General features: G+C 48.8%; 1 long non-coding RNA gene across 1 annotated transcript; it reads right to left on the bottom strand.

The window, feature by feature from the left end:
* Window positions 1-2,351: 2,351 nt before the first annotated feature.
* Window positions 2,352-17,890, bottom strand: LOC143171028 (uncharacterized). Its single transcript, XR_012997124.1, has 3 exons — window positions 17,826-17,890; window positions 4,233-4,335; window positions 2,352-2,399 (listed from the first exon to the last, which is right to left on the bottom strand). It is a non-coding gene; the product is annotated as an uncharacterized LOC143171028 (long non-coding RNA).
* Window positions 17,891-23,402: the final 5,512 nt, after the last annotated feature.

The following is a 23,402-nucleotide window of genomic DNA, read 5'->3' as shown; positions in this document are numbered from 1 at the left end:
TCATAGTGCTGCTTTGGATGCCTTGGGGTATCCCAGACATCCACACAGTGCTGAGAGATCAAACACAGGTTCTATGGGAGACTCATGTACAGGTGGGGCACCCTGGGGAATCTGAGATAGCACTTAGAGATTGGTATTAAGGTAACCAAACCAAGCCCTGGAGCTCTAGTTGGCAAGGTCCGGAGAGAGATTCAAGTGAAGCCAGTGTCTGCTCTGCAACCAGAATAGGGACTCAGTTGCCTACACAGACGTCTGGTGCCATCTGAGATGCCCTGGAGACCCAGCTTTGCCACCAGCTGTCATTCCAAAAGCGCATGGGACTCCAGCAGGTCCTGTGTCACAACTTCCATCCCTGGGGTGACTTCTTATGTACTCCAGGACCTCTCACATCCCTGGACATCTCTGGGCAAGCTAACTCCACCTCACCCCATACAGACATCCCACACCAGGTTACTGGGAGCTGTACTGGGGCAGCTTTGAAGTGTCGTCTTGTGTCAGCTTCACAAGCAGCGAGTTGCAGGAGCCTGTGAGAGTGTGATATGCAGCTGCTGCTTCCAGCAGTGCAACCAGGTACCTCTTGTTTTGCAGGCTCTGAGTTTTACAGGAAAAAACAGTTGCTAACAGCCCTGCAGTGTCATCTAGCAGAGCCAGCCATGGGTTGCTCCAGCTGTATACATCAGTACACAGGGCTTGGATTGATGCTGGAGCATTCAGCACTGCACATTGCCTGTCAGCACAATGGCATCCATGTCTGGGCCAGGCACGTTTTGAGCAGGGATTGAACAAGCTGCACAGTTATCTGCAGGTATGTTCACATGGCGTGATGCAGTGCCAGATGGATGTTCATATCTCCTGTAGGCAGAAAGAGGCCTGCAGGTATCCCATTTCCTGGGCAGATATTCAAAGCTCTGGGACATTGCACACATTTATCTCGGCTTCCTGTTGCTGTGATTAGGCATGTTCCTAGGGAATACAGCTTTTCAGGGCACAGGGACTCCAGGCAGCCTTTTTTCTGGTTCCCAGATGGCCTCAGGGAAGAAGTGGTCAGCTCACACAAGCTTCTCCAGGCATGCTCAGTAATTAATGCAGTTACAGGCACCGGTGGAAATTTATTCTCCTGAAAGTCAAGGTGCCAGGGAATACGGCCAGATGAAACTGCAGGATCCTGCAACTGCAAGTAGTGGGTAATTCACATGGAGACATCAATGAAGGGACTATCGTTTAGCCAGATGAGACCCTGTCCTGGCTGCTCAGCAAGTCCCAGCACAGCAAACCCAGGCACAGCAAAGAAAACACAAGGGCATCACTGCTAGCAAGAGCAGGTGCTAGCTTACCACACCATCCCCTGCCCAGGTTCCTGCTATGGTCTTCAAAAGCTGTTGGTTGATGGCAGATGAATGACAAATCCAATGTCATTGGATTGTCATTGTCATTGCAAAGCCCTCTCCCTCCAGAGTCTATCCCAAGAGGTGCACCCAGCACTCAACAGCTGACCCTCCCGTGGGACATGCCTCATTTCTGTCATAACTCCTCCACAACCATGCAATAAGACATTCAGCAAGGAAGGTGGTGGCACCAGGAACAGGGGTAAATACCTGCCCTCTAGCTTGGCTGCTAGCTCAGACCTCAAGTTAAAAGGATGGTAGTAACTGCAAACAATCTCAGATAATAAGCAATGAAACTGTTATCCCTTTTAATTTTACCATTGATGCGTTTTCTAACATGGAGCTCTTTCCCAATGCAGAGGCCAGAGAGAGCAGCAGATTTAGTGAGAATATAATGGACTTGAAAGGTAGTTGTCAGTGCTGGTTTCTCAGGTCAGCCTACGTGTCTGTGCTTGAGAATTAATTTGTAAATAGGAGGTTTATAAATCAGAAGTTCATCATCAACACACACACACTCTTCAGGAACTCACCAAGGGTTATACAGGTGCAATCTGGATCCCTAATAAGCTTTGGGCATGGGGTCTCTTACCTCCTACTGGAATGAAGGGAGGAATAAAATCTCAATTTCTAGTTAGTCACAGAGATTTGATCAACACATTTGTGTTAATGATCTGTATAGTGCAAATTGCATGAAATCCAAAGAGACACAGAGAAGAAGACATTACAGACTACGGGTGCCCAGAGCCCCAGTCCCACACTTGGCCTCTGAGCTGCTTTTGGGAAAAGGAGCACTTTTGTTTCTTTGTGCAGCACCTAATATAATAAAGTCCCAGCATAATATAAACAGGGTTCACTGGTGCTGCTGCTGTGCTGATACTAAATAGTCATAAGCAAGTGTGAGAGAACTGTAGCATATCCTTAGCTGGCAGAGTCAGACTTCGCATACTGTGCTTGCAAGTATACATATTGCATGCTGTGATTAGTGTAGTTTCAGCAGGGTAATTTTTCACACGTCTGCAACAGAACAGCAGTGCGGTTAATATACAAGATCCTGTGCAAGTGCCAGCATCAGCGATTTAACTGCAGCACCTTGACTCCATCACCACAGGGCAAGGAAGACAGGCTGACCAAATGCCTCCCTTGAAGCAGGTCCTACTGCCTTCCCCAACCTTATCCTCACTTATCAAATTTCCACATTTTTCTCCTCTACCATGTGGCAGCTCTTGTCCGGATGTGTCCCTAGCTACTCTATAGCTAGAGTATATATATATATATATACATACAGAATAACCTCCCTCATGGGCCTTGAGTAACTGGGGGCAGGTAAGAGTTAAAATCCTGTTTTATCCATACATTAGGACGTGTCCAGAGAAAGCTGTGCCCCACTCTCTGTGGCTATGGCTCAAAGAGCAGCACAAGAAGGCACAGGCTCTACTACACACTTCTGCTCTAACAAGATCTGCCATCTCTGTACTCCTCAACAGTACTTGGGGCAGGATGGGGTTGGCATGCCAGTCCCTTTTCGTGTTCCCAAAACCGTGAGTAAATCCAGCTACAGCCAAATCACCGTCCACCAAAAGTTTTTTTGCTCAGATCCATGCAGACAGGAATTGGGGAGGGGGTGACCAGGGCTCTGCTGGTGCAGGATGAAGTGGTGCTGCTGTGAATGAGGCTGCACACATTACTCACCCACACTCTCACATGCAGTCCCGTTTACTCCACAGCTACTCCCTTCCTGCCTCAGTACCCTCCACAGACAGTCTTATGTGCAAAATGAAGCCCCATCCTCCAATGTTTGAACAGAAGAAGAACACATCCACTTGTGAAGGCATCACATTTGCAACAAGTTAGGCCTTCACTTTGCCGCAAACTGGGCAAAACCCCCTGTTTTGCCATCACACCTGCTTTGAGGATTTGTTTCTCAGTCTGGGAATTAAACATAGCAGAGGTTTTTTTAGAAGCTCTCCTTGGTCCATCAGAAGTGCCACTCGCACCATGCTTCCAAGCAGGAACAATCTCTTGTTGGGAGCGTAAATTTGAGTGTAATCTGTCCTTGTGCATGATGGAGCCACCAGCCCTTCTCCACAACCACCTGCTTTCAGACCAGATGTGCCAGACTCAGCTTGCCCGCTACCGCTTGTCTCACTGCTGCTAACCCTTACAGTGCCCAGCCCCCTCCCCACAAGGACCCACAAGTCCCAATCCATAAAATCTGGTTGCTGTCAATCTCACAGGTGCTCATTGCCTAGCGCAGTCTATTAATACGTTTCTCCCAAATGCTCTCACAGCTCCAGGCTCCTCTATAACTGCATTTTTTGCACTGACAACAGCTACACCCCTGCTCTGTATGTCTGGACCAAGCGTACCTCTTACCCACCACTTCCCCTGCACCTTCAGGAGAAGGGAGAAGCCATCTCTGGAAGCACAAATTGGTGGGATAAAGCTGCTGTTAGCTGAGTCCACTGAGCTCCCCTACTTATTCCAAATGAACTGCTCACTTTGAAGGGATAAACAGTCTGATTAACACCTCTTCCTTCCTCACAGTGATTCTCTTTGAAGGATACAGGCAAAGCCAGAGCGAGCACAATCTCTAGCAGCAAATCCACTGCTGACTCCTCCTGGGAGAGAGCCCTCTGTGCAGAACGGGAGGAGGAGAGCCAGAGCGGGAAAGCTGGTGGAGCTTTGCTTTATATCAAGTAATGTCATTATTGCAATTCCAGACCTAAATGGTAAATAGGCAGGACTGCTGGGCAGTGCAGCAGGAAGCAGGCCTGGGTCACTGGGTAATTTAGCTGATATAAACAATAACCTGTGCCTGGATGGTTGGCGTCTGCTGCTGATACAAACCTTCAGCATCGCTCAGAGTATCAGTGGAGCTGTGCAGCGCAGGCAGACAGTCCTGTCATCTGAGGCCGTATCCAGAAGTCCTGGGAAGGCTGATAGAAGAGAACTAGGAAAAATTAACAGCTAATTAATGTCAATCAGTACAGGTGTATTAACAGGCCTTATCAAATGAATAAGGAAACTCAGTGGGTCTGTTCTTGGTCTAACGCTCTCCTGTGTTCATCCCTGATGCAGAAGGGGAACAGTGGTGAGGAGGACAGAGTAGATACAGAGAGCAACTCACATGGTGGCCTGGCATTAACTTGAAGTATCTTTATACAATCTGACAAGACATAGAAACAACGAGGGTGATTTGCATTTTCCAAGGAGAGTCAGTGCTCTCCAGTCAGCTCTGGGGGACAGCAGAGTCTCACCTGGTCCTGCAGAGAAGGAAGAGCCCTGGATGGGTATAACCTCTGTCACAGCGGCCAGACTGGGCCCATATGTTGCTATTAGTGTTTGTTCCCTTGTCTTTCCAGGTTTGAATACAGCATATAAGGGATGACCATCCATCCCAGACTTCTTTCAAGGCAGCATCACACCCAAAACACCACTGCTACATTCCCAGGCACAACAGATTCCTTCGATAACGCGTCAAAACTCTTTTCTAGCTTGCAGCTCAGATTGGAGGAACCACTCCTGCCTGCTCTCTCAATTTGCAGCATTTCTGAGTACCCTCCTGCCAACAAAGTGCTCAGCAGTTGCAGTGTCCTGGGTGGGTCTATCTCACTGACCCCACTCCTTCCCAGGTCCCGAGCCTGCCTCCTGGGCCAGGACTTAGCAGCCAGTTTGCTCTGAGCAGTCTCTGTCCATTCTGCCCCGCTAACCTCTCATTCAGCTGCACTGGCTCCTTCATGGAGCTCAGCACCTGCAGCGCTCACCAATTTCACACTGACATGGTGCACTGTCTGTGCTCCACGTCTTTATTTCCAGACAGATTAACCAGTCTTTTCTGGACAGCTACACATTACATTGTTTTGTGCTGCGTTCCTGCACTGTTCAGTGCAGTTTGTATCTTCATCATTCAGTGTACAGCCTCAGGGCTTGTTTACTACACATCAAACCCTGCTCTGAATAGGGAACCTTTTGCTTCCTCTTGCATTTATCTGTTGCGCTCATCACCCAGAGAAGTAAGTCTCGGAAATATCAGGGAGGTTATGAATTCTCACAGTGCCCTGTGACGTGAGGAGATATATTCTCCCCCTTCAACCTGGCTCCCAGACGTGCCTCTCTCAAAGACAGTCTTTGGACATCCAGCAGCATCGAACTTTGCTCAGCACCCACGCTGCTAAAGCAGCTGTGGTCCTGCCCAGCTAGACCCCCTTCGCTCAATACATGGTGAGCTCTGAGTGCGGCAGGTGTTCTCAGAAGAAAACCAAGTTGTCCAGGAAATTAGACCATGAATAGTACAGTTTGTTTGCCACAGGCAAAGATGAAGTTATCTTATTTCTGGTATTTCCTAAGATCTCAGTTCTTATCTTAACCCTCTCAAGGTGCTTATAACAGGGTAAGGTTCTTATCAAATACCTTAGCTTTCAAAAACAAGAGGGATGTGTCATGTCCTGCTATACTCTCCACTGAAGTGCGCCAATACAATAATCACAAAAAGATTTTGGTCGGTATGGACCCTGGAGGTATCTCATCCAACCACTGATCAGAGCAGAGCTGATCTCCTAGCTGAATTACATCATTCAAGGCCTTGCGCAGTCAAGTGTGGAATACCTCCTAAGATGGAGATCCCACCACCTCTTTGGCCCCTGTCCCACTGTTTCACCACCCTAATGGGGAAGACTGTTCCCTTATGACCAACCAGAAGTTCCACTGTTCCAAATTGTGACCGTTATCTGCTGTCTTTCAAGAGTCTGGCTTTCCTCTCTATGACTATCCATTAGGTAGCAGAAGACAGCAATTAGATCCCCCTTCACCTTTTCATAGCCTCTTCTCATTTGCTGTATGCTTAAACTCCCGACCATCTTTGTGGCCCTCCTCTGGATTTGTTCCAGTATGTTGATCTATCTCTTGAACTGGGGAGCCCAAAATGGGACACTAGATGTGGCCTCACCAGTGCTGGAGTGGAGGGATGCAGGGTCTCAAAAGGAAGCCACTAGGAGCTGGCCACCAGTTGGACTTCGTACTACTGATTGCAACTCTGTGAGTTGGTAGTCCAGCCAGTTTTCCACTGGAGTCATCTGTATCTTGTGAATTCAGAGACCGTGTTAAACACCTTGCTAAAGCCAAGGTATGCAATATCCATTGCTCTCATCTGTTGTCTCCTTACACAAGGCAATCAAATTGGTCAGGCACAATTTGCCGCTGGTCACTGCACACTGGAGAAAGGTCAGGTCTTCCTCAAGCAGAACAGGGTTACGACAACTCATCAGCACCTTGAAGTCATTGGCAAGAAGAGTCTGCCATTCACGGTAGTGATTTCTTCCTCCTCAGTCTTGCGCACGCTTGGATTCATTTTCATGTGTTTTGCTAACACTGCCTTCTCGCTGGTTCCCAGCTGAAGTTTGGAAGTTGCCCAGTAGCCTCCTCCAGCTTCACTTAACATAAAGGGCTGTTGTTTGCTACGCAGCAATGCCTGGGTTCACCAGCCCTTTAGCACATGTTCACAGAGCTCAAGCTACGACAAGTCAGGCAATAGTTACTGACCAACAGGCAACTGTTAAATGCAGCTAAAACCAGCTGAAGCCCAAACAACACCTGAGACTCCATGCTGTCTGGTCAATGCAAACCCCCTGGCCTTCTGCAATAAAGACAATAGGAATATTATTGGGAAACTAACAAAATCCAGTGCTCCCAGTTTGGTCACTAGCTGCGGAAGTGCTGTATCTGCTTAGCAGGACTGAAAGCCCTGCCCATCCACAAGGCCAAATGACATATTTGCTTTGCAGTCTTACAGTTGCTTTCCAGTGCTCCATGTGACAGCCCAGAGGTGCCCCTACATGTGTGCCATGCTCCATCGTCACTCATTTGTCCATAGGGTCAAGCAGCTCAGCAGGGTCAGTTCAGTGTGGACTTCTTTCTTATTGCAGGTTTTCCTAGCCTGAAACTGAGAAAAAAATGGTTCTACAACTAATAATAGAAGCTGTGAAGAGTTAAAATGTCCCAGGAGTAGAAGCAGCTTTGATTCATTTCTCCACATAAAAAGTTTCTAATTATACTGAGTCTTATCTCTGTGCTAGAGTGGATTCATAACTCTGCCTTTGTCCTTGATGTGTTCAGCAGCAATGGCTAGATTTCGGACAGTGCAGGGATGACAGTTTAGGAAAGAAAAGCAGTTACCGTGCATCCTTCAGGGAGGAGGGGCACTCATCCGAACCCTCAGGAGCTCCAGGGATGGGTATTGAGTAAAAGCACAATCTTTGATGAACATACCCTGACATGCATAGCTATAGCCATGAACCAGATGACCTCCCGAGTCCCTGCCCACCTGAATTATCCCAGGAACATCTGATCTCGAGCAGAAGGGTCCATCCCCAGGAGCTTCCAGTGCTGGGCCAGCACGCTTGCACAGCAAGGATTAATGTGCAAATGAGAACCCTGTCTTTTCACCGTCATCAGAGTCAATAGCAGGCCTACACCCTCCAGCTCGGCACTGCATCCCGAACTCCCAGGCGTCTCCTGAGAGCTCACGCAACAGGAGAATGCGCAGGCACTTCTGATAGGACAAACCAGTCAGCCAAGCACTTAAGCAGCACTCAAAATCTCCTTACATAACTTCCCAAACAAAGGCTGCCCATGCAGCCTTTCTACTTAGGCAATCAAACACACTCCCTTTTGCTCCCTCCCACATAGAGGGCATGTTATCATGACGTGTTTCTGCATCGCATTTCCACCTCAGGTTTCTGTAGAGCGCACAGGCACACATATGCACACGCACATACAATCTCTCCCTTGTTTTTATACAATGCTTGATTTGCAGTTCAACGCAGAATGTAGCAGATATGAGATACGATTTAAAATGCAAGTTATACGTAGCTCAAGTAGTAACAATAGCAACACTAACGATGATCAAACCTGCTGCCATAGGCCACGCAGACTGCAGGGACCACAATACGGAATAAAAGCTCTTGCACTCAGCAGTGTCAGAGAATGAGCCAACAGAGAGTCCAGTCCTCTCCCCAGACCCTGCACCCCTCACAGTCTGCCAGGTGGTAGCAAGCTGTAAAGGCTGATTCATACCGTATGCTTTAGAGAGCATCTTCCCAGGAAGAATGGAGTGAGCAATGGTGATACGGACAAAGATGGAGAGTGAGCAAATGCTGTAGGCACTGGTGCTCAAGCTGGGAAAATATCTGAGGCCAGAAAAGCCAGTGCTGTGAATGAAAGAGTTGGTCCTGCACTGCCCTGTGAACAGTGGTGGACAAGCCACAAAGACATTCCCCTGTGGGGAACTGGCACAGATGAAAAATAAGTAGCAAAAAATAGTGATTTTGCAGTAGGAGTAATTTCTCAGACCATGTCACCTTACGACCACAAACCCACTCGTGCCAGCTTCTGAGGACAGCAGGTCTGCAGGGTAGGAAGGAGGGGCAGGGAGGGGCAGAGACTCCTGCTTGCAGGGACACATCAAAAAGCAGTAAAATCTACAAAGTAAATGCCATTCCTGATGTACTTCCTCCTCTCTCTTCACTTTCAGCCTCTCCCCGTAGCGATGCCCACAGAGGAGTGATGGGTTATTCCAGCAAAATCCCAGACAAGACCGTTACACTAGCAACGGAGAGCTGCTGCTAGCACAGCGAAGGAGCCATCTCAAACACCGCGAGCCATGGTGAAAAGGCTTTTTCTTGCTGGCTGTTGTTGCACACATGGGGTAAGGCTGCAGATAATGGTCTACCTCCGGGGACATGCTTGGCAAACCTATTCAAGCAAAATTTTGCAGCATGAATTTATCCAAAGAGAGAAGCCAAATGTGGGAGTCGGAGAACATCCCACTCAAATGCATACGCATGCACACTTGCTGCCTACATGGCTGATTTCAGCTCTGGATAAGGGCCAAATCCCCATCAGTGCTGTGAGGTCCCAGAAGACCAGAGTGAGGATGCTGCTCAGGGCTGAATGGGTAAGGCTTTCCCTCCAGCACAGAGCAGCTCATACTGAAACCCAGTACAGAAAACTGCTGTAGCTCTCCCAAATGATTTTATTTTCCCACAGAAGTTTAACATCTAAAAAGGTAGTTTTAAAATCAACTTTCAAAAAGTGAGAATCCAAAGTTTTAGTCACTGATAAATATTTTGGTTCTAGCTTTCCAACTGTGTCTGCTCCTATGAGAAAACAATGTTTGTCCTCATCTTGGGGTCAGGGTATTTTGTTAAAAGCACAGTATTTCAAACAAATCTTGCTTTTCCTCTGTGAGAGTGGCTGAGCAGTCCCATGACAGAAATACTTGCAAGTTCTTTTGTACAAAAGGAGAAGTGGCTTTCCAGGGCAGTGCCGCAGCAGCTGCAGAGATCCCCTTTCTCAGGCTGCCAGCTGCAATGCTGCTCATGACACCCTCCAAGAAGCATGTGCTCTGCCCGATCCTCTGGCTGAGGTTAGCACAGCCCTGAAAGCAAACTAAACCAAGTGGCTATGCCAGCCCTTGTGGCTCTTACGGCTCCAACCTTGGGAGCTCCCCCACATGCATCAGAGATGTTCACCTAGCCTAGGGCTCTGTCTCTGGCAGAAGCAAAAGGAGCTTCTCTTTAGGATGCACACAAGCCTGGGCACTCTGCAGGCATCCTCCTTGCTCTTCCCCAGCATCCACAGTTGTTGTATCAGGGATGTTAGAGGAGATGTCCCTGCCTGCTGCCTTCAGTCTCTGCTGATGAACCTGTTGCCTCTGAAGTTTTCTGATCCCTTTTTGACCCTGCTGTTACTGTCTTTCCTCTGCTTCCTCCAGCAGCAAGTTCCTCACTTTCACTTCCTGCTGTGTAAGGATGAACTTTCTTTTATCTGCTTTAAACTGCTCTCCTTCTAGATTCACCAAGTGCGCATAGTTCTAGTACTGTGGGATTTAGTGAATGACAGCTCTGCCTTCATCTTACTCACCACCTCCATGATGTTGCAAACCTCAGCCACATTCCCTCTCTTACCACCTTCTCCTCTGCAAACTGGAGTCCAGGTCTTTTCGGTCTCATAAGGCAGCTGTTTCATCCCCTTGATCATTTTAGCTGCTTCTCTACACCTCTCTCTAACTTGAGATGCAGAGACCAGAGCTACACAAGGTGCAAGACAGCTGCAAAATGATGCCTGGTGTCTATGTAAGGATGCCCAATGTGCCGTTGGCTTTTTGGGTGCTGCTGCTGCACACAGAGCTGATGATTTCAGAGAACCACCAATGGCTCCAAGGGCTCTTTCCTGAGCTGTACATGCCAGTTTCAAATTCAGCATCATGCAGCAGAGTTTGGAGGGAGTTAAACAGAGGAATGGTTGGTGCAACCTGCTGTGGCTGCCTCCTGGAGCACAGACGTCACAAAGGAGTTGTACACTGGAGTGGAGAACAGTGAAACCACTTGAAAACAGAGCATGTTCCTAATGCAGCCCCCTGCCCTGCAGGTCTCTGGCTTCCTGAGCTAAGGGTCTAGCAAGCACAGGGGGTAAGAGAAAAGCACCTTGTTGCCCAAGCTAAGGTCTACCACCTTGGACCGAGGTCTGGTTCCAGGTGAGCCCAGGTGTTTCCAGAAAGACCTGGGGTGGTCAACAACAAGGGGGGTTTTTCATATGAAGGAGCAGGTAAGACATGTTGGGTAGACACAAGAGTAATTAATTAACTACAGGAGAAGCAAATTATTTCAGCGCTACCACACATGGAAGCACAAAACCTAGCTGTAACGGGAACAGTCCAAGCCTCCTCAGGCAATTTACCTCTATGGCAGATGGGGATTAGCAGCCTTCTAAGCCAGGCTAAGGACTCCACAGTTAAGGGTGTAGTTTGCGCTCATTTATAAGCCCGATTTCACAGCCTATATTTCTCAAAAAAATTCTTTGCGTTTGAATTTCACACACGTTATCTGTGGCCAGAGCAGAATTTTGGCAAAATGTGAGCTGAAAGGAGGAGAGAGGAGGGATGAGAGAGAAGAGAGAGGAGAGAGGAGAGAGGAGAGGTTTCTATTCTAAGAAATTACTTCTCTGCACACAGCTTGGCATTTATCACTCTTGGAGAGCAATTCCTGATGGCCAAAGATGAGATCAACCCAAGGCTAAGGGAGAGCGAGCCATCTTAATCCCACTAATTTCAGGACAGCTGGGTATCTGCTAAGTAAAGCCTGCATTCATGATAGGAGAGTAAACCTGGGACCACCAGCAAGAGTTACTGGTGTGTTCCTGGGTACTGGAGCTCCAAAGGACCAAGCTCACCATTTAGCCCCAAGTTCAGGCCTTCACGGACTTCAGCCAGGGATTCCCCAAGCACAGCCCACCCCTCCCAGCTGGAAGGCCACACATCTTTTAGGAATGAAGACCCTAAACTGCAGAGAAGCCTTCACAGCATCCCAATGGTTAATTCTCTGCACAGCTGATATTTTGCACCCTCTTTCTTGTTTGAATCTATGCTTCACTTCAGCCACTTGACCTCACTCAGTCTCTAGCTGGGATTATTCAGTCTTCCACTGTGAGAAATCTTCCGCCCTTGCAGTGAACTGCAGATGAAAATCAGATCATTTTTTGGTCTTTTTTGTAAAGCGCTTTGAGCTCTTGGAATTTTCTCTCAAAAGAAGACTTTCTAGCCTCTAAATTTTACTTGTGGCTGTTTTCTCTGCCATTTCCAAACAGACTTTTTAAACATGGAAGTACTGTAGCTGGATGCAGCATCCATATGATAGGGATGAACAAAAAGACAATTCCTCTTTCTGCTCTTATTCAGGGTTTCCTTGCATAAATATCCTTCTATCCTCGGCCACCAGCTCACATCCCAAGCTCATACTTGTCATTTATACTTCAGGATCTTTAGCTTTCTTCTGTGTCTTCTTCTTCCAAACAATAGTCCCCACCGTGTAAATGTGAGCGCTGTTTTTCTGTATGTTGTTTTGCAATTACTCATACTAAAACGAACACATCGTGCTCAGCAAGTCCAATTCACCAACCAGCCCAGATGACTCCATACAACTGAGCAGTTGCTACCATTTTCTTTTTTACTGATATATGATACATGAGAAAATAGTCCTGCAGTAATCACTCCCCATACCAACACTTGTGGTCATTGATAATTAGGGCATCAAAACAAGGCAGGAGTAGCTGTACTGTATCAGACCAGAAGTCTCTCTGACTTACCAGTCTCCTTCCAGCTGTGGTCACAGGCAAATGCACAGGAACAGTGAGAACAAAGCAGGCATTTGTTGTGTATTTGCAACCCTCAGCTCACGTCTCCTGCATTAACTTGTCCAGTCTCTCCTTGAACCCACGATCTCTGCAGGTCTCCAGCACTCAGAAGGACTGACTATTTACTCCCACCTTATTTCTGATCTTTCAACGAATTATTTATACTTTCCAGCACTCTTCTTCTTATCCTATGGCTGCTTATTTTCCTTATAGCCTTTGGTGAAGGACATTGTCGAAAGCATTTTGGGAATGCCAATACAGTCTGTTAAATAAATCGCTCTTGTCTGTCACATCAGAGGACTCCACTGCCTCTTCCCCCGTGAATCATGTACATCCATTTGCCTACAAATACCATTCTGTGGTATTATGGGGTAAACGAAAATCAACGAGATCTTTTCTGGAGCTCTTTTTCAAAATTTTCCATACTTCAGCCTTTAGATGCAAAGACGGTTTGAGAAAGCACTTGCACACCACCATTTCTAATTCAGCAGTCTCATTCTTGGCTTTCTTAAGAAGTCTGAAGCAAGACAACAAGCCTGGATGGTTTATCACTGTCCATTTCATCAATTGGATCCATAATCCCTGCTCCAGGCTTTTCAGTTTTGAACATATCTTCTGATGAGTCCCCACAAAGGTTAATTACAGCATGGGAATCTCCATGTTTTCTTCTACAATCAACAATAATGCAAATAATTGCTTCAGCTTCTCTGCAATGGGCTCATATTTTCTAATTGCTCCTTTTATATCTGATCATGTGCTGGCTCTGTCGACTCCTTGGCACACTTCTTGTTTCTGGTATATTTGAGGAAAATCTACTCTCTTCTTCTTTAGCTGTTTCTCAGATTCTTTCAGCACACCACTTGGGCCAGGAGCTCAGTGATGCATACCCAATACAGGGACGCAGTACGACCATCGTCCTATCTAGGTCCGACCTTTCTTTCCACAAGGTTTCTCTGGTTTTTACTGGAATGGTTAGCCTGCCCACTTCCTTCAGTTTACAACCCTCTGTCAAACATCACTCGGCTTACAGTGCCCCAGGGATTGTCCGCCTTGCCCAGGTTTCCAATATGCCTGTTGCGTTCACGTCTTCTTTTAGGATCTGCCAATCCACTCCCCCATTTCCAAAGGTTCTTGGAGATCTAGAATATACCTGTATTTTAATCCACTGCATAACTTTTTCCTAGGCTGTGTGACTGAGGCTAACTCTGTAATCAGACTGTGCAAGCAAAGGAACTCAAATGCCCTACAGAAGCTTTAACATAGAGCATTAATACATTTATATATTTTCAACAGCCAAGTTTGTAATCTGGCCAAGAGATACCACTCAGGTTTGCAGGGCAGAACTTATTTTCCACAAAGCAGAACTGGCAAGCATTAGTCATGCTAGCAATCTGTAATCTGCTACAATCTACTGTTTCCAGAGCGCCAGCATATGACCTGGGCAGGAGGCAACCTTAGGTCAACAGCTCAGATAGAGAGCAGAGCTCCACACCCAGCACTACAGCGTGCTTCAGCGCATGTGCTGTTTCTCTGCAGTGCAGCTGAGACAGTATCGTCCTCTGGCAAGATGGCACGCTGGCCACCAGCATCACCAGGACTGGGGCAGTTGGTCATTTAGACCCATAAACGTGGAGAAGTCTGAGAACATTTGTCCACAGATAGCTCTCTGTTGTCTTATTTTCTGGCAAGGTTGCTGAGGACCCTGTGTAACCATGCTGCTGGGGATGTAGCTGCTTTAACCATGCAGAAGATGTTACAACAAGCAGAGCTGGCATGTAAAAAAACCATCTCATTTCACAGGAAAGCAAAACCAAGATACAGATTTGCCTGTTCAGTGGCTTGACGTTTGTCTTGTGTCACAGACTCAGTCATTCAGGAAAAAACATGTCATATTCCTGTTACCTGCCCCTTTGTCACTAGCCTACAGGCATGAGCTCAGGCACTGCAGAGAGGGTTCCTGCCCTCACACTCAAGGAGTGATTTCCTACTCATGTAGGAAATGCCACCATCCCCTTTGGGGGCCAGAGCCAAGAGAAGCTGCGAAACATGGAAAACCAAGCAGAGCAACCAGCATTACCACCAATCCCAATGAGATACAGCTTCGGGGACCACCTGTGCTGGCAGCAGTGAGCAGAGAGGCCTTCCACACGGACATAGTAAGCAACCTTTCTATGCCCCCTCCAGTCCCGCCAGCTACTACGCCACAGCTGTGTCTGAATTCATGTCAATGATTTCGCATAACTGAATTCGTGCCAGTCCTTCGCCCATGGACAGGACACACCAGGCTGTTCTGACTCACTCATCACTGGAAATGTAGAAGTCTCCATCCTGGACTGAACTTTCTGGACTGTGATTTTTGCTGTGAACTCGCCTAATCCCATTTTGAACACACTCTGCTTTCAATCCTCAGCATCATGTGAAGGTGGATTCATAAAGAGATGTGAATGGATCACATCCATCCACGCACCCACTTCTCATGCAGTGGGAAATGGCAAAACATTTCCTCTCTCTCTCTCTGCCACAGATGTCTGTTACACTCCCTTCAATTCACCCCATCCCAAGCTGGGCGCTACCCCATAAGCCATCCTTTATAGAGAAGCCAGCTCTGGCCTCCTTGCCAGAATTTCTGTACCTCCTCCAGTCAGCTCTACTGCCAGCTCCAATAGATACTATCGACACCCTGTACACACCACTCTTTCTTCTGAATTCGGCTTTGCATGTATTTGAATTGAATCTAATCTGCCATTTTATGCATGAGCATCATGGGACCCTCTTCAGCTTCTTGCATTCAGCCCTAGATTTGGCTCTCCTGAATAATTTTTTCCCTACAAATTTTCCAGCTCACTATTCACAGTCTTCTCTGCATCCTCTGTGAATGCACTGATCGGCATGAATACCAGCACGGACCTCTGTATGCTGCCACCAGCATCTGCCGCCACTGTGAAAATGGGCTCAATACTCCTGTAAACGGTTATTAATCTATGGGCCTGCCTCTTCACCCCTTGAAAAGTTAGTTTTCTTGTAGGTTACTGATGTGGGAACTCACTCAAAACATGCGAACCCCCATGTACAAGTGTACTAACTGTACATCACCCTGGCCCACCAGCTTGCTCACACCTTCAGAGTTTGGATATGCTTCTGAGCTTTGACTTCCTTCTCTAAGAGCCAAATAAAACTCTTCCCCAATATACTGTACTCATTCAAGCATCTAATAAAATTATTCTACATTGTTGCTTCTAACAATTTGAGGCTGTTTGAACACTAACTCTGGTCCCTAAATCAGTCCAGGACTCCTTTCACTCATTGACATCACACTCCTGTATCCTTCAAAGACCGATTTAGGTATTAAAGCGCAAGCCCGTTCGTAGTTTAACAGCTTCACTACTGCACTCCTCCGGCACTGTTGCGTAACTGTGGTCAGCCTGGGCAATGTATTGATTTGCTCCAAAACCTCTTTGCCAACACTTCAGTTTGACAGAGTCCCTCTGCACAGCAAATAAAGGGAACCTTCCTGGGATGCCGCTGCAGCGAGCAGTAACACAAGGAACTCATTTGCTTCTGCACGATAGCTTTGTTTTCTTCGTGTGTCCTCCCTGCTCCTGATATGCACACCTCAGGACAGAGCTGCCTGGATGTCTTCCTGAAAATTGGCCTCGTAAAACGACTTTTAACCTCTAAATATATATAGTGTCAGAATACAAATGAGAACAAAATGTCTCTTGAAACAGGGGAAACTCAGACCGGTTTCCCTGCAGAGTGAATTTGTCCTTCAACCTCAATTCAGCAACTTTGGGTGGCTTCCTGGCTTCTAAGAAACTTGAGTCCCTCCTGCTGCAAAGGCTCTTTCTTCGCTGTCAAAGCCTAGCTGTGCATCGGCTCCCCGGTCCCCTCAGTACCTCCTGGTCCCTCGCCATGGAGCACACTCTGCCCGCTCCGGTTGTCCCTCCGCTCCCACAGCCCCACCAGCTGCTCCAGACATCCCCCCTGACCGGCCACTCACCCCGAGACCATGCAGTACATCTGTGACAGCAGAGAACAAGGACTATTGACTCAAGACCTTCACACGGCGGCTTTAAATATTCTCCATGGCAAAGCCAAGTATTTTACTCATTTAGCTGTTCCCTTTAATTTCCTTTTAACTGGCTTCCTCTTTTTATGTCATTTAAAGACTTTTTCAAACTTCTGCTGCTGCAGTCAACTTTTTTGGCTTTTTCTCCTCACAAGGATGTTGAATTTGAGTACATTACAGTCAGTATAAAAAAAAGCATATCTTTGATAGTGATATATTGATCCAGGTTCTGTGTATTACTCTGGAATAAATCAAAAGTTACTTGTCCCCTTGTAAGGTCTTTCACCAGTTGCTTCACAGATTGTCATTTATGGTGTCTAAAACTCATTTTCTCCCCCAAAACAGAAGCAGCTTCTCCAGCCTCAAATTTTGCCCAGTTGTTCAAGGCATTTCCCGGTAATAACAAAAATCTCATTTTCAGTAGCTGAGGATTGCAAAGCTGGATCTATAAAATGTCAGTTTCATGGATTAAACCATTTTAACCAACAATTTATTTCACTTATTACATGCTCAGGTGACTAACTTAGTTCTCAGTAACAGAGGAGTTTCTGGAGCTGGTGTTACCTTCCTATAACAGAGCTTTTGAATTCTGCTCTGAAGTTTGAGAGTTACCAAGGAGAAAGTTCTGCTGCATTTGTCTTTTTCTGTTAATTTTTATGCCAGCTTTTCGAAGAACATTTTATTTTTGACTGGCATTTTGTATTGTTTTGTTTGTAGCTATTTAAATGCATTGTTTTGACATCATGTGCATTTATACTCAATACATCATTAATTGGGGCGAATTTCATTCCTTTGCAAAAATAAAATCCTCCAGAATAAATTCCTACACTATTTGCAACATTTTCTACACAAAGCTACGCAAACCCACTGTTCAAACTGCAATGGAAACTACAGGGGGATCTCAGAGAGGGCTCAAAGCTCTGCTGTACCTGTCCTACCAGTGCTTGGAAAAGCAGTCTGCACAACCTACAAAGAGCGAATTGCCAGCCAGGATTCGAAGTCAGCTCACAGCTGTGCTGCAAGCCAGGAGCTAATAAATGTCACCGAGCCCACACAGAGTAGATTAGAAACGGCCATTTGGATTTTGGCCATCAGCCTGCGCAGTGGCAGCCACGACACCTCTCTGAATTCCTGCTGAACGTGAACGGACTGTGGGAAAAGTTCATTCGTAATTTAAAAATTACCTGAGCGGGTTAATCTGCCTCAGGAAGTCACTCCAATGGTCAGAACCTTATTCCAAATCCCAGCTGTCCTCTGCCAGCTTCCAGCCACTGGATCCTGCTCCAGTTACTGCTGTCCTCCAGGCTGGAAGACCTGTTAAAAGAGCAGGATCTTTTGCTGAGACACTTAGGTACCATGGCTAAGTAAGGCCTTAGTGCTCTTAGAAATGCAATAGTTAAAGTAGATAAAGGTTACCTGATACTCCAGTGACCTCCAAGTCTTCTCTGGTCACTGTGTCTCAGAACACCACCATCCATCATTTGTTCCTCAACACTTAATGCTACATTCAGCCTTATTAAAGCATCTATTTACTTCCACCTTAGCAAATCACCAGCCCTACCCTCCAACAGTTTTGTCATCTGCACAGTGCATCAGAGGCATTTCTGCATTTTTCTGCTAGGCTTTTGGTAGAAATGTTGAATGTACCCAGACCACAATACAAGTCATTCTAAGACTCTGCACTTTGAATAAACTGTGAGGTCTCGAAGTTACAGAAACAAAGGACAGTGCTGAAAAATCTGAGAGTTAGTTGGATAAAGGATATGTTGAGGGCTTGCTGCAACACAACAGACTGTGCAGCTGGTGCAAGTCAGGTTGAATCCACCATACAACCCTGCCGCATTTGGGGTTTTGTGTTCACTCCCCACTCCTGTCTTCTCTGCTGCTCTGGGCTCGCTGCAGTCAGCCATGAATAAATCCTGCTTTGATGAAAATTGGTTCAAATGAGATAGCCCCTAAATGTACGAAACCCAAGCTCTAGGAGGAATCCCCAAGCACGGCCATCGGGTTCTGGTTCCTGACACACAACAGAGCTGTGATCTGACTCACAGCAACGTGACTCAGGAGTAACTACCAAAGCCTTAACAGAAGCAAATCAAGGACAAGATATTTCTGTACAGAATATTTCTGTAAAATCAGCTTGGTTGCAGGTTAACAAGTTTGATAAAAGCCTGCACTGGTCTGGAACAAGCATTACAAATATCTGGGCAGTATGCAAACATAGGTGAATTGCCCGGACCTTCATCTTGATATAAAAGGAGTTACAGAAGTCAAAGAAATACCAAAACATCTGGCTGCAAGCTCTGCAGGACAGCTCGAGCAAGCTGCAAAGAGGAGCAGTCAAACGCCCAGATGCAATCACATCCCCGCAAGACTCTATCTCCCTGCCCAGACAGCTTCAGAGAAGTGGCAGGCTCGCTTCTTTGATGAGAGAGATCAAAATGGCATGAGACTCCAGCAAAGGTGCGATAACAGCGGATGATAGTAAGGGACTTGAACCACCCACATACAAACATGCAGCACAGTGGGACACGGTTCAGAGACAGAGTATCTCCAAGTTCGACACAAGGAGAGGAGCAGGAAGAAGTGGGGAGGCCATTCTTGACTGAGTTTTAAGTGGCACACAGGAGCAAATTCATAAACCAATAGTAGCTGAGATGCTGCATAATAGCAGCCCCAGTGCTGTTCAGTTCAGCATTGCACAGGGAAGCCAGGACCAAACAGCAGTGAGTGACACCAAATGGAAGCAAATGCTAAAAATCAGTGTGAGGCTAATTAAGCAAAGCCTAAAGGGGTTTTGAAGAGTAAATCAGTAAAGGTATAAAAACAAACAACAGGGCTGAGCATGTCAAAAAGCCATCAGGAAACATGGGGCCGTTAGAGTGTCAGAGGTTAAAGGAAGCAATTATGGTAGATGAGGATATCGCAGAGATGCTAAATGACTCTTCTCCTTCCATCTTTCACACCTTCCCTGGAGATTTTTATGCCTTTGCAGAGCCTCCAGGGAGATACTATCCATGGCTGGGGCAACAGCAAACACAGGCTAGGAAACATGATTGTTTAAAGGGAAATACGTTATCGAGCCCATTTGATGATTTAGAAGGCTTCGTTCTCACTCCATCCTCCAACCCCACTTCCAGAGAGAGTATCCATTGGAAGGACTACAAAGGAAAGGCAGGAGCTTCTGGTCTGATCCTAAAAGTCAGGAGACAGGTGGCAAGACACCAGAAAAGGCCAAATTCAGATAATCAGAGGGGAAAATCTTCTCCAGAGGTGTGATAAGAGAGTGGTGAAACAGACTGGCTTTTTTAGATTGGCAGGGAGGGAGGGGTGGGGAGAAATTGTAACTGGCATTGCTAAGGTATTTTGGAAAATATTTTAGCTCTACATTCCAGCTGGTCCCGGGTAGAAAGCTAACACCAGGGTGGTTTATTCTTCCTCTGTAGCATTAATATTAGCTGCAGCCAGGAGATGGGGCTGGGAAGTTTTCACAGATGACCAGGGCTGGCAGTTCTTAAACTAATGTCAGTGGGAGGTGAGTGAGATTTGATTGCTTCTGCCCAAGGGTGCTATACCTAAGTGGCATAGCTAAAAAAAACCAGTCCTGCACCCACAGTCTGTATGCCCGTACCTTGCATAGTCCTTTACACTTGGCTGAAGGATGCTGCCAGACCACTGCTGGCACATGTGGGAAGGTCTGGAGGACTCGAACAGCCCAGTTCAAGAGAGGCACATGCTCCCAGAGAGCAAGGAGACCCGGAGGCCAACACTGCTTTGAGTGTAACACCCACTTTCACAGCCCTGCGTTGTCATCAGCAACAGAGAACCAGAAAGATTTAGGTCGGCAGGGACTTCTGGGGTGTCTCTCAGGCAAAGCAGAGCTGAGAGGCACCATCCTTCCTGGGCATGGCAGAGTGAATCCGTGCAGGGGAGCTCCAGTTCCTGGGGGCTCCGGGACGCCTCGGCAGAGGCAGCTGCATGACATCAGCCCCCTTGGCCGTTTGTTGCCATTTGTTAACATTCGGTCCCCAGCAGCGGCAGATGCTCTGGGTCTGAATCACAGGGATTTGTTGTGGCGAGCGTTGCCTCGGCACCTGCTGCACACTGAATACCTCCTCTTCCTCTGCCTCCAGCCGCCTGGCCCTTCACTAGCCATCACCTCTCAGGAGCTGCTCGTGTGATGGAGATTGTGGGTGCTGCATCCACAGAGGCAGGGGACAGCTGTCTGCTGGCAGCCAGGCTCTCTGCAAAACACCTGCCTTGCAGGAGACAGAGAAAGGGTTAAAAGCACCACCTGGAGCTACGAAGCCTCCAGCCTGCGGCAGGGCAGGGCGAGTGGACAGGCTGGGGGGAGCAGGCTGGGGAGGCAGGGGGCTCAGGGAAGGGGCTTAGGGCTCTGTGCACTGCAATTATCTGCCGTGAAGAAGCCCTGCCACGCTGTAGCCAGTGCTGCGACAGGCAGGCAGCATGCCCTCCCAGCCTCCGTCCTCCATCGAGGGAACTGCGGCACAGCTCCGAGGGACAGGACACTCCCGCACGTCCTCCTCCAGCAAAGAGGCTGGGGGATCACAAAAGGCCCTAAGAGACCCAGCGTCACCCTAGCCCTCCTCTCCAGAGGAAACTGCCCCCCCCGACTGCCACGTGCAGTGCCAGGAGCCACCCACACCCTTCCAGGGCCCAACCCAGCACGGTCCCCTTCCACAAGCCATCCTACGAGACCCTCTCCAGCTTCCCTGCCCCATTGCAGCCTCCTACTGGAGCCTCCCTCACGCACGAGACCACGCTCATGCCTCAGAGAGGAACCGTGCTTGTATTCACTCTGCTCCTGGGGGAAGACCTCGTGTGAGCTGCTCTCACATCCCCCGGCTTGCCAGAGCTGTTTTCCAAAGGCAGACCCTTTTCCAGCTAAAGACCTGGGGAGAGCCTCCCGTGGCCTCACTTGGCCCACACTGTCCCCAAATCTGCCCCATGGGCCGTGGCTCTGCACCCTGAGCACTGAATTCATAGCTGGGGCCAGCTGCAGCTCTTCTAAGGTCGGCTGGACAAAGGCCGTAACACAAGCAGCATCACCTTTAGGGCCATGTCCAGACACACGATGAAAACTGAGGCAGAGCAGCAATCTGATCTGACCACCAGAAAGCTGTTCCTCCCACAGCCCCTTCCCACGGAGATTATGACTAATGGAGACATCCCTCTTGCACAGCATTTGTGCAGGAGAGCATCACGGTGCGGAAAAGCCCAGCATAAAAGCACGTGAGGAGGAGTTTACGCTGACATGTGAAATGAATGTACGCATTTGTTTCAGACCTACTAAAGCAAAAGGGGTTAATTTCTCCTCTAGGGCTGCAGGAGGGAGTCTGAGCTAGAAATGTTTGGGCTGGCGTTAGCAAGCACTTGGGTATTATCATCTAATGGATGATAGCACGGATGGATAACAGTGGATAAAGGAGTTGCCTGGGAGATGCCATGGGATAGCAAGGGCTGGACACTGACTTTTAGGGACTGGCAGCCAAGGACTGGAGCAAACGCAGACTTCACCCCAAATGTAATTTGGCTGCAAGTCTGAGCAAGGACCGATCGTGAGACCGGGCGGTACGTGGGCTGCTGCAGAGACAGAGAGGAAGTCCTCAACCCCGAGGACCAGAGACAGGCTGAGCCACCCTGATGAGCACGGGTCACACCCCAGCATTTCAGCTGTAGTCCTTCTGACCCCATGAAGCACTGAGGAGACCGTCCTGCATCGATCAAGCTGCACGCTGTCAGCTCGTCCATGCTCAACAGGCTGGCTACAGGAGCAAGAGGAAAGCCAAAGCCAGTCCTTCAGCCGCAAGAGCCATGGGAGTTGCTTTGCAAACCGACATATGCCGAGCATGTGGCATAGAGGAGAGCAACCCCAGACTGAGCAGGGCCAACTACCCTAGAGAACAGCAGTACATAGCAGCAGGCAACCCTGCCTGCTGCCACCTCCATCCCACAGCCATCGCGAGCCGCCCATCACTCAGCCTGGGGCTCTGCCACGTGCTTCCCAGACCACAGATCCCAGACCCACCTGGAGAGTCACCGTGCAGAGGGTCCCAGCCTGACAGGCGCCCTGGCCCGCCCTGGGGACACGGCAGCCCTGGCGACATCGCCTGCATGGCTGTGCTCCCCGCACGTGGGGCAGAGCCATGGCAACACAGCAGCTGTCCGCGGCCTGCCCCGGGCGCCTCGCTGGGGGCAGGCGGGACGCGGTGGGCTCCGACGGGGACAGGCCCGTGCTCCGAGGGAGTGCCCGGGCCCGCCGCTCTGGGAAGACCCCTCTCGGGGCCGGGCGAGGCTGCGAGGCGCTTCGCGGCGGGGCCGGGACCGGGAGCGGGACCTCCCCCCGACCGGCACCCCCTCAGGGCGGGACTCCCCTCAGCCCGGAATCGGGACCGGGGGCGACACCCTGACAAATCGCGACTCCGCTCGGACCGGGCCCCCCCAGCCCGGGGCCGGGACGACGGGGACCACCGGGACCCCGCCGTCGCCGCCGCCGCTCCGCGCCCACCTGCCTCCCGCGGGGAGTCGCGCATGTGGAGCGCACCACCGCGCCTCAGGGCGCGGGGGGAGCCGGCGGCCGGAGCGGTCATGTTTACACGGGGGCCGAGGGGGGCGGCAGTGGCGCGGCCCCCCCACCCCCCCCGCCGCGGCGGCAAGAATGGTCTCTTCCTCGCGCTCTATTTAATCCCCGCCGCTGCCGCACCGCCGGCTCCAGTCCGGAGAGTAGCGCCGAGCCCGGT

The sequence above is a fragment of the Aptenodytes patagonicus genome, chromosome 26 (assembly GCF_965638725.1).
Source record: "Aptenodytes patagonicus chromosome 26, bAptPat1.pri.cur, whole genome shotgun sequence".
Lineage (NCBI taxonomy): Eukaryota > Metazoa > Chordata > Aves > Sphenisciformes > Spheniscidae > Aptenodytes > Aptenodytes patagonicus.
Note: the sequence above shows the minus strand (reverse complement) of the source record. Positions and strands in the feature narration are given on the sequence as shown.